This window comes from Ovis canadensis, chromosome 11 (assembly GCF_042477335.2).
Source record: "Ovis canadensis isolate MfBH-ARS-UI-01 breed Bighorn chromosome 11, ARS-UI_OviCan_v2, whole genome shotgun sequence".
NCBI classification, from domain to species: domain Eukaryota; kingdom Metazoa; phylum Chordata; class Mammalia; order Artiodactyla; family Bovidae; genus Ovis; species Ovis canadensis.
In genome coordinates, this window is record NC_091255.1 from 24,465,680 (window position 1) to 24,478,942 (window position 13,263).

The 13,263-nt window shown below is 40.9% G+C and overlaps 1 protein-coding gene and 1 pseudogene across 1 annotated transcript in view; both read left to right on the top strand.

Moving 5' to 3' along the window:
• The window catches only part of ASIC2 (acid sensing ion channel subunit 2), a 1,229,563-nt gene that overhangs the window by 47,606 nt on the left and 1,168,694 nt on the right, over window positions 1–13,263 (top strand). The gene's annotated exons all lie outside the window — the stretch shown is intronic.
• On the top strand, window positions 3,711–3,791 carry LOC138415620 (U4 spliceosomal RNA; annotated as a pseudogene).

The window sequence follows — 13,263 nt, forward strand, 5'->3', positions numbered from 1 at the left end:
TTCTCCTCCAGGGGATCTTCCTGGCCCTGGGCTCGAACCCAGATCTCCTGCATTTCTTGCATTGGCAGGCAGAATCTTTACCACTGTGCCATCTGCGAAGCCCGCTCATGAGACATAGCCCTGGGCTATAAAATCAAAATTGGACGGAAATACTCAAAATGTTCTGGTAGCTGTTGGGCTTTCTTGTCCTTTTCCCTAACCTCTGTCCTGCTCCTTTGGCTCATATCTCTCAGCCATTCCCTGTGGTTTTCTCGTGAGCTCTGAGATGAGGGGGCTGGTGTTGGCTGGGCCTGAACCATCACTCTTTGAATAACAGGCTGAATCTGTCACCCACCTCTCAGGACGCTTGATCTCCTGTTTTTTGTTTGTTTGGCTTTTGTTTTCTTTTCTTTAACTCCACGAACCCTCGCCGTCCTCAGCCCAGAAACGTTGTTCTGGGGAAAAGAACATTGCTTATGGGTCAGGCACTGGGCTAGTTATAGTCTCTACCTGACACCTGATTCACTTTTAGCTCCCCCCCGGGCCCCCTGCCAAAGTCTTTTCTGCAGATGAGGATCTAAGCGCTTAGGAGAGTGGTCTAAAACAGGGGTTCCCAACCTCCAGGCCCTGGACTAGTACCTTCTGTCAGATCAGCAGCCGCATTCGATTAGAAATAATATGCATAGCAAACAAATGCACTTGAATCATCCTGAAATCCCGCCCCCAGTCTGTGGAAAAATTGTCTTCCACAAAACTGGACCCTGGTTCCCAAATGGTTGGAGACCACAGGTCTGAAAAACACAGTAAGCCAGTGACAATGTCAGTTTCAGTCCAGGGGATGGGTGGACATGTATATACGTGTATGTGTGTGTGTGTGTGTGTGTATCCTGAGTTCACATCCTATGCCCAAAAGGTTAGAGACCTGGTCTAAAACACACACCAAGCAAATGGTAATGGCAGTGTCAGTCCAAATGTGTTTGCATGTGTGTGTGTGTGCGTTTGCACGCGTGCGTGTGTGTGTGTCCCGACTCCATATACTATGCTCTTTCTACTCCTGGGGAAGAAGGGGTCGCCCCAGCAGCAGTCCTTGCCCTGCCCGCCCAGCCCTGCCGGGGCATCCTTGCTTGCATCGCGAGCAGACAGAACACAGAGTCTCCTGAACTGGTGGGTGCCCAGTGAGCCTCCTTCTGCTGGGAGGCAGGAGTTGCTCTGAGCACAGCCCTTGAAAGCGCTGTTCCCAATCCTGACACCAGGTTTGTTTCATTCAAGTTGGTGCTCACGGGAAGGAGCAGACGGCTTGGACAAGGGGACTGCCGACTTCTTCTTGATCTGTGAGCATCTGCCCAAGGGAACAGTGCCTTCTGAGGAGCCCCAGGAGACGAGCGTCACAGGCGAATGTGAAATCCCCCTTTCTGTTTTCTTGTGTCTCCTTAGAGGGCCTAGCTCCTTGCCTGGAGGAAGTACCCACCTAATAGATGACTAAAGCCAGTCTGGAGCCTCGGTTTCCTCTTCTTTAAAATGATGGGTAGCAATGTCTTCCTGGCAGGTGGTGAGTATCAAGTCAGCAAGCTTAGGCTCATCTCATGGGATTGATAGTAAATTTTTGTAATATTGTTCTCTGTTGATCCCACCATTCTCTTTTCCCTCACCCTCCTCTCTGGGCCCTGGCTGGAAGCAAGAGTATATCTCCTTGGCAGGGGGAATAGATTGTTCACTCTAACCAAGGGGCCACCTACCACTGTGAGCTTAGGGCTTGTGCTTCAGAGCCCAGGTGGAGATTCTCCACTAGGATGCTGTGGGTCTGGGTGCCATTGATTGCCAGAAACCCATCTGTGCTTGTTTAGCTCTGTCCTCTCTCATTCCCCAGTCCCTTGACCCTGCATCTGATTTTGGGAAGTAGGAACAGGACAGAGAGCAAGTTCACCTTTAGAGAGCATGATTGCACTGCTGTTAACACCGTGGAGAAATATTAATAGGTCTCGCTTGTCCTGTCGAATGTCTCCTGCTCTCTTAGCAATATTGAAGCTAGGGAAAATTTTCCCCAACAGCCACACAGACCAGAGCTTACGATGTCTTATAGAGCGAGGACATTCATTATAAGAAGCTTCAGGGAGCTTCGCTGCCCAGCCTGTAACAAGGTCTTATCTGGTAAATGCCCAGAGGAGGAGGGCAGGGTTAGTTTCAAACGTGGGCTTCACTGCAGAGCCCAGGGATTAATATATAATGCATTCAGCGCTGGTGAAGCATCGGATCTATGGCTGGTTTGAGCTGAGAATGACACTGGCCAGGGGTGAATTCCTCTGTTTATTCCCCTCCCTTGACTTCCCTGTGAGCATGTATACGTGTGTGGGCTGAAAGATCACTTTCTGTTCAGGGGTGTCTTGCCTCAGAAAACTTACAGGCAAGTTTGGAGGGGGTGGACAGTTAAGAAGGACCATCATTTTAGTTTATTTTTGGCCAATGAATTTATTGTGGATGATATTTTTGTTAATGGATTTATCACAGTAGGCTCAGTGTTTGCATGTGTTTTAACTTATTTAATTTGCACTCTGACCTTGTGAAGTTAAACTTATTATCACTGTTTACAGATGGAAAAGACTGAGGCTCAGGGATTATACATAAGTTGCCCAGTTTCACAAATTTAGAATATGGAACAGCTAGTATTCAAATTCCGGTCCTTTCCATCCTGAATATATTTATTCTTCCCACCCAAACAAGTGTCTGTCTTGAAATACAACTTCATAACAATAATGGGTATTTTGAGAAATTATATTTAGTTACTAATATCTTTTAAAAGTTGTTTATTTTCCAAGTTCCCAGGAGCAATTTTTCCATATGGATATGCATTTTAATATAGTTATAATGATTACCTAGTAATACTTTTGTGTTCTATTCTCTTGTCTTAATGTTGTATGATATGCTTTTCCTGACACTGCTAAATAACCTTTACAATTATCATTTATAAAAAGGCAAATAATCCATGGGGTTAATTTCCCATAATTTACCCGAACATTCTCCTGCTATGAGCCACTTTTTCTTTTCTCACATTTTGTTAGTGTGAGTAATGCTCCAGTGAAGAGGTCCATGCATAGACCTCCTCACAAGGCAATATTTTACCGAGGAAGAAACGGGATTGGACTCAGGCAGATGGAGTTTGAATGCAGTTTCTCCCTCGTAATAATGCTGCAGCTTTAGATAAGTCATTAGCCCCTTACTAGCTTAATAAGGGTATGTGTCAAAAGATTGATGTGCAAAAGTAGTAGCAGTGTGGCTATAAGCATGCCTAGCCCGTGACAGATATGTAATTGGTTTTAGCCCCATTTTTCTCCTTGGAAAACCCCATGGGTAGAATGTCAGAGTACATATGCTTTTGTGAGTTTTGGTACCTTCTGGAAAATTCCTTTGCAAACAGGGTCAGAACAACTTACGCTACTGCTAGCATGTAGGAAAGTACTGTTTCACAAGCAGTTGATTTTACTATTTTTGGCACCTTTTTTTTTTATGCTTATGGTTCTGAAAGGGTAACAAGTGGAACTGAAAATCAGCTCTGAACCATGCCAAGGTAACAACCTAAGTGTCCGTTGATGAATGCATGGATAAAACAGACATGGTACATATATACAGTGGAATATTACTTAGCCATAAAAAAGAATGAACAATGCCATTTGCAGCAACATGGATGGAACTGGAGACTGTCAAACCAAGTGGAGTAAGTCAGAAAGAGAAAGGCAAGTTTTGCAGAGTGGCAGTATCCTAGCCAGTGGGGTTTATCTGAGGCAGGATCATTGCTAACTGACAACTTTCCCAACAGAAAGAGAAAGACAAATGCTGTATGGTATCACTTACCTGTGGAATCCAAATATGACACAGATGAACTTATCTACGAAACAGAAACGAGGTCACAGACATAGAGCAGGGACTTGTGGTTGCCAAGGGGGATGCCGAGTCGGGGAGGGATGCAGGCAGAGTTTGGGGTTAGCAGATGCAAGCTAGCATATCATCAAGGTAAGCTAGGTAAACAACAAGTTCCTCTCAAACCAGAGCCCTGGAGCAACTGGGAGGGGTGGGATGTTCAAGAGGGAGGGGACGTGGGTATACCTGTGGCTGACTCGTGTTGATGCTTGCCAGAAACTGGCACGATACTGTAAGGCCATTATCCTTCAATTAAAAATGAATTTGAAAAAACCGAGTTCCTACTGTGTAGCACAGGGAGCTGTATTCAATATCCTGCGACAAATCATACAGAAAAGAATATAAAGAGGAAAGTGTGTGCATGTATAACTGAGTCACTTTATTGTACAGTAGAACTTAACACATTGTAACTCAACGATTGGCGGAGTCCTTTCACCGTTCTCCTGAAACTATCACAGCACCACTAATCGGTTATACCCCAATACCAAATTAAAAGTTTTTTAAAAATTAAAACAAAAACAGCTCTGTGCCCTTTACTTGGGAAGATGCTGGACTCTGCAGCCACAGAAATGAGTCCCAAAGCTTTTGAAGGTCAAAGACTAATCAGTGGCCAGAAGGCTTATATGTAAGTCCTCCATGACTAATCATATTTCCTTGAACCGAGTGACTGATGGGAGAGACAGAATAAATATATTCCTGACAGGAAACATTATCTGACCTGAGCAAGGGTGCCTGGTAGACATTGCAAAACCTTCTTAACTGATGATTTTTTTTTTAAAGGAGTGCTTGTCATCAGATAAGGAAGCTTAACAAGATCCTCTCCCAAATTGGATTTGACATGTGCCTGGCACTCGGACAGCTGAGCCATCCCTCCCCAGAAAGTTCTCTGCAGCCATAGCCCAGGGCACAGGGCTTTGGCTGCTCTGCTGCTGATACAGCTGCTAATCCCAGGCTAATGAGTGATCCCCAGGCAGAGAGGGTGGTGAGGCTGGGCGAGCAGGCAGGCATGAGGGTTGTGGGCAAGCAGAGCTTCGAAAGCCACAGGCCAGGAGGAGCCGTGGTTTCCTGGGGCAACCAGAGGATGCAGCTTTCCTTGAGTGGTTCCTGGCCTTGAATTGGGCCAGTGCTCAGGGGCCTCTCCTAATTGGGGGCAGTGTCTTACACAGGATGCTAGAGAGAGAGAGAGACAAAGAAAGGCTGCTGAGGTTGACTTGATGCCTTGCTCATTTGTTCAGGCTATAAACCCACACCGAAAAGTAAGCACTGTTGTGGAGGACTGTCTCCTTGGGACATCTCTCCAGGGTTGTTGGGATTTTCATTCATTTTAGTTCAATTTTACTCAGAAAAAGATTGAGGGTAAAAGTTACGTTGTGGGTGACTTACCTTGAAGGTTATATTTATCCCAGAATAGCTTTGAAGACCTCAAACCAAAATGTTAATTTTAAAAAAATCATCCCACCCATTTTACACACACACCATGTAAACTGACACATCCTCTTAGTCATAAATCGACACAGTGTCAGACTGGTTAGAGGGATAGAAATTTTGCTTTTGTGTGTGTGTGTTAGCATATCTGGGTTCATGTCTAATTCATGACAGCTCTGTGATCTAGGGCATGTCACTTAATGCATCAGAGTCTTCATTTTTCAACTTAAAAAATGAGAGTAAAGTAGATGAATGTCTAAAGTTCCCAAGAGGAAGGCTTAGTGGCCCGTGCACATCTGAGAAGATGTAGATTTATACAGCGATGAGTTTCTATTTAAAACCTGTTAAATGACAAATGTGCTGTGTGTTTGTGTGTGTGAGTTTGTGTAACATTACCAAGTGTTGGGAAGGGTGTTTATAGAAACTCTCGTTCACTGTTGATGAAAGTGTAAATTGGCAAAAGTACTTATTTTGTTACCATATTAGTGAATAGTTATGATCAAGAAAGTTATGTTCAAATGGTTATGGTCAAAATAGTTGTGATCAAGAAAGGTGATTCCCATATCTTAAGAATCAGAATTTTTAGGCTTAGCTCTGTCTCGGAACATATGTGTTCATAGGAGACATGCACAGGAGTTCATATGATGGCAGTGCTCATACATATGTGAGTGTATGAACAGCCTAATGGCGACTGACAATAGAATGCAGAAATAGTTTTGGTATATTCACCACAATGGTATATGACCCAGTGGAGAAACGGAATGAACTGCAGCCAGCTTTGAGGAGCTCCTGTTGATCAAATCTGAGACAACATGAGCACCAAAATGGGCTTCCCAGGTGGCACGATGATAAAGAATCTGCCTGCCAGTGCAGGGAACATTGGAGATTCAGATTCCATCCCGGGGTTAGGCAGATTCCCCTGAAGGGGGAAATGGCACCCCCCTCTAGTATTATTGCTTGGAAAATTCCATGGACAAAGCCTGGTGAGGTACAGCCCACGGGGTCACAAAGAGTCAGACACTGTAAGCAACCGAGCATGCAAGCACGTAAGCAAGCTTGTGTGAGCACCAGAATAATTACAAAGGGTAATGAGCGATGAGCCCTGGGAAAGTAGGGAATCATGAATCCACATTCATAACAGATAGATACTAAGTAGATAATAGATCCAATACATACATGAGACACATATATACACATACACACATATGAATCCAGGTGAAAGGAGGCTCTAGTTTCTACTACAGTGCTAAGGGCTGAAACTGGCGCTTGGAGTCATTATTTTGTAATCACTGTGGTAAAGATGAGTCATAGAAGAATCACCAGCAGATACTAAATCCAGGAGATTTTGCTGAGAGCAAGATATTGGCATGATTTTAAGTGTTTTTCCTACATATTGATTACTCGTTAAAATGAGAAAAACTGATGTGTATTCTGAAAAAAATTGGCAGCACCTTGACTGAATGATTAAATTTAACATCACCGATAAGGAACAGACGGACATTGTGTTTCTCCAGAGGTGCTGTCCTAAGAGGGTATGGCCTTAATCTAATCACCAGGAAATCTCACACATCCCCAAATGGATAACTGTGTATGCAGAGATACAAAGAAAGTTTGTGGAAACATTCCAGATTACCTAAGGCTAAAGAAACTTGACTGATAAATTCTTGTACTGGAGGAGAGAGAGATGGTATTAAGGACCTTCTTAGGTAAACTGACGCAGTTGGAATATGGCTGGTGTATTAGTTAAAAGTAGAGCATAAATGTAAATGTGTGAGTTTGATCATTGCAGTGGTTAAAGAAGAAAGTATTCCTACTCCTGGAAATACACATTTAAGTACCTAAGGGTAAAGGTCTAAGATGTATAAAAATTACTCTCAGATGTTTCAAAAAAATAATTATACCCACCGCACATGCCAAGCAAATGGAAAGAAATATTAAGTGAGTCTGTATAAAGGATATTGGGTGTTCTTTGCCCTATTTTATATGTATAACTCTTTGCTAGTGTTTATTTTTATTAATTAATATCCAAATAAATAGGTGAGAGATGCAGCTAAGCCAATGTTTAGAGGACCAAGTGGTAGCTTTGAATGTTTATCTTATGAAGAAAGGTATAACAATTAATGATCTAAATTTCCATCGTAGGAGGTTAGAAAGAAAGACAAACAAAATAAGTAGATGGAAGGAGTAACACAGGTGAGAGCAGAAATCAGTGCAGCCCTGTTTATAATAGCCAGGACATGGAAGCAACCTAGATGTCCATCAGCAGATGAATGGATAAGAAAGCCGTGGTACATATACACAATGGAGTATTACTCAGCCATTAAAAAGAATACATGTGAATCAGTTCTAATGAGATGGATGAAACTGGAGCTGATTATACAGAGTGAAGTAAGCCAGAAAGAAAAACACCAATACAGTATACTAACACATATATATGGAATTTAGAAAGATGCTAATGATGACCCTCTATGTGAGACAGCAAAAGAGACACAGATGTATAGAATGGACTTTTAGACTCTGTGGGAGAGGGAGAGGGTGGGATGATTTGGGAGAATGGCATTGAAACATGTATACTATCAGGTAAGAAATGAATCGCCAGTCTAGGTTCGATACAGGATGCTTGGGACTGGTGCACGGGGATGATCCAGAGAGATGATATAGGGTGGGAGGTGGGAGGGGAGTTCAGGATTGGGAACTCATGTACACCCGTGGCGGATTCATGTCAATGTATGGCAAAACCAATACAGTATTGTAAAGCAAAATAAAGTAAAAATAAAAATAAAAAAATTACAAATAAAAAAAGAAAGAACAAAAAGAAGAAATAAAATTGACAAAGTCAAAAATTTTTAAAGATTAATAAATTTGATAAACTCTTAAAAAGACTAGGAAACACAAAAGGAACACAGAAAGAAAACAAAAATTACCAGTGATTTCATTTAACAGGAATTGAATCACTGCCACTATAGGTCCTACAGACCTTAAAAGGGTAAAAAGGATACATTATGAAGACCATTATGCCAACAAATTCTACAATTCAGACAAAATGGGCAAATGCCTTGAAAAACTCAACTGACCAACAAAACAAATCTGATACAAGATGACAAGAGAATTCTGAATAGCTTAACAGACTGCTAGCAGTGGCACCCCACTCCAGTACTCTTGCCTGGAGAATCCCATGGACGGAGGAGCCTGGTAGGCTTCAGTCCATGGGGTCACTAAGAGTCGGACACGACTGAGCGACTTCACTTTCACGCACTGGAGAAGGAAATGGCAACCCACTCCAGTGTTCTTGCCTGGAGAATCCCAGGGATGGGGGAGCCTGGTGGGCTGCCGTCTATGGGGTCACACAGAGTCGGACATGACTGAAGTGACTTAGCAGTAGCATGAAAGACTTTGTATTTTTAAATTAAAATCTTCTAACAAACTCTGGAACTCCATGGTTTCACAGGTGAATTCTGTCAACCGTGAGAGAAATACACAAACTCAGAAAAAAGAGGAAGAAGAAACATGCCTTCATCATTTTATGAGTTAAAACCGTCTATCAAATCAGGACAAAGACAATATAAGAAAAGAAAACATTCTAACACAGAGATGCAAAAATCCTTAACAAAATATTGACAAATCTTCAGAAATATATAAAAAGTATACTATATCATGATCAAAGTTTGTTCTAGAAATACAGGTTTGATTCAACACTCAAAAATTAACCGATATAATCTGCCAAATGAAAGCTAAAGTAGAGAACCATGAATGAGAATAAAAAGCATTTAACCAGATCCAACATTCATTCATGACGAAGATTCTCAGCAAGCGCACTAGAACAGATACCATCTAGCAAACCAGAGTACTCAATCTGATAAAGGGCATCTACAAAATACGTACAGTTAATACTTAGTGATGAAGCACTGAGTGTTTCCCCCCTAAGATCAGATAAAAAGGCAGGCATGTGGAACCTTCTATTCAGTGTTGTATGGAAGTTCTAGTCTATTCAATGATGCAAGATGAATTAGAAGTGTAAAAATTCAAAAGGGAGAATTTCATACTATCCATAATTATAAACAAAATTATATTAATTACTTAATTTAAAGAATTCAGACTCACAGACACCATAGTATTTTTAAAGAATACCTTAAGGCGTTAGTGAAGAAAGCACCTAGAACTGTTTTAATGGATTTACCAGTATCTCAGGGTGTGGTCAGTGTGCTTAGTTATTCAGTTGTGTCCAGCACTTTGCGATCCTTTGGGCTGTAGCCCGCCAGGCTCCTCTGTCCTTGGGCTTTCTTAGGCAATAATACTGGAGCGGATTGCTGTTTCCTTCTCCAGGAGATCTTTCTGACCCAGGGATCAAACCCACAGCTCCTGAGTCTCCTGCATTACAGGCAGATTCTTTACCGCTGAGCCTTGGGGAAGCCCCATATTTCAGGATACATGGTACATAAAGAAAAAATCAATTATTTATCTATATATTGGCAGAAAAAGAATTGGGAAATAAAAAAATCATTTTTTCACAATATCTTAACAATTATAATTAGCAATGCATTGAAGAGAAGATATGTGAATCCTTTCTACTAAAAATTATTTAATATTGCTAAGAAAAAATTTTAAAGATGCTAAAAATGAGAGGATATACTATATTTGTGTAAGTGGAAAATCCAGTGTTGTTAAGATGTGATCTGCAGTTCAATGTAATTCAAATCACAATTCCAAAAGGCTTTTTAAAAATAGAAATAGATAAGCTAATTCTAAAATTATATGGATATGCAAATGATCTTGAATAGCCAAATAATAACACCCTTAAAAAGGAACAAAGCTGGAAAACTCACACTGCTTGCCTCAGGACTTAATATAAAGCTACAGTCATTAACACAGCTTGATAACAGTTTGTTATCAGCATAAGGATAGGCACATGGATTAATGCAGCCTGCGAGAGGGTACACAGACGTATGTGTATATGGTGAATTAATTTTTGACAAAAGCAATAAAGTAACTCAAGGGAGGAAGGAAAGCGTTTTCAACAAATGGTGCTAAAATCACAGGGTATCTGTATGGTGAAACAGTGAGCTCAGTCCCCTACCTCACACCACACTAAATTTAATATTTCATAGATCTTAGACTTCAGTGTAGAATTTAAAATAACAAAATTTAAGGGGACTTCCTTGGTGGTGTAGGGGTTAAGACTGTACTTCCACTTCTACATGTTCCGGTTTTATCCTTGATCAGGAAATTAAGATCCTGCATACTATAAGGCCATGCCAAAAAAGAACAAATAAATAAAATTGTAATTTTTTAAAAAAAAGATCCAAAAGGTAAACAAAGATTTCTAAGAGAAAATTCAGAAAACATTACCAATTAAAAAAAAAAAAGCAAACAAGAACTCTGCTCAGTGGAATATATCATTATAAAAATGAACAGATAGATTGGAGAAAATATTCCAAAACATATTTCTGACAAAGAGCTTCTATTCAGAATATAAAAAGGACTGTACACTACCGTGTAAAATAGATCAGTGGGAAGTTGCTGTATAATACAGGGAGCTCAACCTGATGCTTTGTAATTACCTAGAGGGGTGGCGTGGGGTGAGGGATGGGAAGGAGGTTCAAGAGGGAGAGGACTTGTGTACACTCATGGCTAATTCATGTTGTTGTGTGGCAGGAACCATCACAACATTATAAAGCAATCATTATCCAATTAAAAAATAAAAAATAATAAAATGACAACTCAATAAAAAGAGGCAACAGTCTTGAACAGGGAAACATGCTTGACAACAGGGGTTGGTCAGGCTGTTGGAGCAAGCGGAATGCTCCCACATCACTGGAAAGGGAGTCAGATGGCATGGCCATCCTGGAAAAAAGATTGGTAATTTTTCCACCAGTTGAAACAACCTCCTAAAAAAGAATGAAACACTGCCATTCGCAGCAATGTGGATGGACCTAGAGATGCCCATACCCAGTGAAGGTAAGTCAGAAAGAGAAAGATACCGTATAGTAGTATCATTTATACGTGGGATCTAAAATAGGACACCAGTGAACATATCTACAAAACAGAAATAAACTCATTGGTGTAGAGAAGAGACTTGTGACTGGTAAGGGAGGGAAGGATTGTGAGTTTGGGAGTATCGGAGGCAAAGTAGTTCATATAGCATAGATAAGCAACAGGGTCCTACTGTATAGCACAGGGAACTATATTCAGTATCCTGTGATAAACCATCATGTGATAGGCCACATTCCTCTATGAATCACTTTGCTGTATGGGAGAAATTAACAAACACTGTAAATCAACTGTACTTCAATAAATTTTTTTTTTTTTAAGAAAACTGCACCTACTCACTGACTCAGCAGTTCCACTCCTTCATCCAAGAGAAATTCAAACAAATAACCACAAAAAGGTAGTATAAAAGTGTTCTTAGCAATTTATTCACAGTAGCCGAGAATTGGAAGCAGCCCATATGTTCATGACCAGGAGAATGAATCAATACACCATGCTATATTTGTACCGTGGAATACTCTTCTCAGTAGAGTGAAGCCATCTTTTGATGCATGAAACAATGTGGATGAATCTCAGAAATGTGATGCTTCTTCCCCCCAAAAGGATACAAATGACTGTAGACTCTATCAGCCTATTTATATGCAATTACAGAACAGGCCATTGTAATCGAAGGTCAAAACAGTTGGTTTTCTAGGGGGCAGGATGGTGGAAGGAAAAAAAAAGACTTTGGGGAATGGAGAATATTTTTTGTAAGAGATGAGAGTCTTCTCTGTCTTGATAGAAATAGTGATACATGGTGGATCTATTTTTGAAATGTGTACAGTCAAGATTATGCATTCAAATGTATGTAAGATTTATTTAAAAACAGAATTGTAAAGTATAATTGAGTGAGACTGAGGTAGCGTTGATGGCAGTACAGGTGCATCAAGAATAGCCAGATAGGAACTTCCCTGCTGGTCCAGTGGTTAAGATTGCGTGCTCCAATGCAGGGGGCCTGGATTTGGTCCCTGGTCTGGGAATTAGATCCTTTATTTTTTATGCTGAAACTAAAGATCCTGCATCCCATAACAAAGTCCTGGCATGGCCAAAAATAAAAAATTGGATGTTGATCATCAGTTCAGTTCAGTTCAGTCTCTCAGTCGTGTCCAACTCTTTGCGACTCCATGAATCGCAGCACGCCAGGCCTCCCTGTCCATCACCAACTCCTGGAGTTCACTCAGACTCACGTCCATCGAGGTGGTGAATTGGAGCTGGGTGATGGGCACTGTGTGTGCAGTCGCTCAGTGGTGTCCAGCTCTTTAATGAGCCCATGGACTGTAGCCTGTCAAGCTCCTCTGTCCATGGGATTTCCCAGGAAAGAATACTGGAGTGGGTTGCCATTTCCTTCTCCAGGGGCTCTTCCTGACTCAGGGATTGAACCTGCGTCTCTGTGTCTCCTGCATTGCAGGTGGATTCTTTACCACTGAGCCACCTGGGAAGCCTGGGTAATAGGCACCCAGGCTACTTTATTTTCTATTGAAGTATAGTTTCTTTTTTTTTTTTAAATGTTGTGTTAATTTTTGCCATGCAGCAAAATGATTCAGTTATATATGCATTCTTTTTCATGATGGTTTATCACAGGATATGGAATATAGTTCCCTGTGCTATATAGTAGGTCCTTGTGGGTTTATTCATTCTCATTATACTATTCTGTTTACTTGTATTTGAACTTTTCCATGACAAAATGCTTTCCTCAAAAAACCAAGCTGCAGAAGATTTACATTTATGTCAAGCTTGAAAACATAGAAACATACACTGTTTATAGGTTTGCACTTTTACAGTAAATGTTTTTAAAAAGCATGGAAATCCTAATACCTGATTTGAGACTGGTGGTTATCACTGGATGGCACAAAAAGGATTCAGAGGCCTTTATAATATTCTATTTATTCATTAAATTATTCTCTGTACATTTTTAGACTGAAA